This window comes from Cryptomeria japonica, chromosome 6, assembly GCF_030272615.1.
Source record: "Cryptomeria japonica chromosome 6, Sugi_1.0, whole genome shotgun sequence".
Classification (NCBI taxonomy): Eukaryota; Viridiplantae; Streptophyta; class Pinopsida; order Cupressales; family Cupressaceae; genus Cryptomeria; species Cryptomeria japonica.
Window position 1 is genome coordinate 672850355 of NC_081410.1, and position 1898 is coordinate 672852252.

Consider the following 1898-nt stretch of genomic DNA (forward strand, 5'->3'; position numbering starts at 1 on the left):
TCTTCATGTAGTTGCATCATTGATTGATGTCATTATTCAGCATGGTACACAGTTGGTCAGAGTAGAGGATGTACTAGCACCTGTGACACCTCCTTCATCAGCGTTACCTCATGCATCATTTGGCATGAGCCAACCCATTCAGCATATGTGCCCCACTTGCCAGGGTATATGTTCTGGTGTAGATGCTGACGCAGATGAGGATGGTTCGATATATCATTCATGTACATGTTGCGGGAGTAGATGCCATGCTTCCACTATAGAGGATGTGGCCCTTAGTGACGAACTGATCAATATGTTGTACCCTCTCTATCAGACACAGGTGCGCTTAATTCTATTTATGACATGTTATCAATTAAGTGACTAAATCTTATAAAAATAAATGAATTTTTATTTTTAGAATAATTTAAAGTGACATATAAATAAAATGTATTGCAAGGTGCAGTAGGTGGTGGGAGTACACCACATACTTTTCAGTCAACTCCACAGTCACTAGTAGTGTCACCACTAGAGGTAAAGATTTGTAAATGTGTTAAAAATATAATAATACGTTGGTTTCAAAATATCTTTTGTTAATTATATGTATCATTACTTGGTGTTCTATAGGGCTTATCAATGGCTCAGATGTCCCAACTTGATGATATCACACTTTTGGCCATTGAATTTGGCTAAGATAGCTATGCGGTACCATTTAGATTTATATATTTTTTACTTAAGTGATATATTAAATGCATGCTCTTTTCCCTTATGTTAATTTTTTTCTGTTAGTTTACCCCACCTACCTCGAGGACATCTCGTGTGAGAAAGCCATCCTCTAGTACTCCGAGGCAGAAAAAGATATCCTCTGGGACACCCAAATGACAAAAGGTAATTTTGGACAATTTAAATTCATTTGTTGAAATGTATTATGATTAAACATGTATATGTAGATATTGATAAATGCACTTAATTTATTTGTTCTATATATAGAAACATATGGGGTTTACGAAATTAATGAATGCACCTGATGTCGATGAGGTTCAGTAGAGGGAAGAGGTGATATCTTCATATTCAATTTGGATTGCATTCTTGCTTGTTCGAAATAACTAAATCCTTTTATGTCTATATCATATGTTATCATTTTTCATACAGGAAATGGTAATAGCTACATCATATTTGACTAGGCCTCCTAAGGTTACATGAGAACTATACAAGCCTTTGGTGTGCATTTGTTCTATGTATGTTAAAAATATTTGTTTTATCTAGTTTGTCAACAACTTTGTGTTATTAACTTGTATAATTGTCTTTAACCTATTACAGGCTCCTTCCAAACTTCCCACTGTTACTCTACCATTCCATTTCAGTAGAAGTCCTACATGTATATTATGGGATCCAACACGACCGAGGGAAAAGGTATGTTTGTCTTAGATCAACTCCTTTTCACTAAGTGCACAATGGAGTTGAAACCCTCTAGTTCACTCCTTTTGGATCACTTACCATGAATATAGGAAATGGTCATAACTGATTCATTTGTGACTTTTCCTCCTACGATCACAACACATCCATCTGAGGCTCTGGTATGCTTTATTTTTTTAGTCTATTCATTTTTAGTTATTATGTGTTATTTGACATATATGTTATTAACATGTCTTAATATTATTTTACCAGTTACAACCCCCTTCAGGACATCCCACAGATCCTCAGCCTCACCCAATTGTAGAAGACAAAGATGAGGTAATCAACATTTCAACTTCAAACAATTTAGAGTTCAGTATTTAGTTATTTTGATGTTATATTGAGAAAATAAATTTGATTCGACATTTGAATTGTCCTTGTCCAGCCACCTACAGAGCCACGTACTGCTTCGAAGAGGATCAATTTTGATGATCCGCCATAGTCATAGATACCGATAGAGACATATA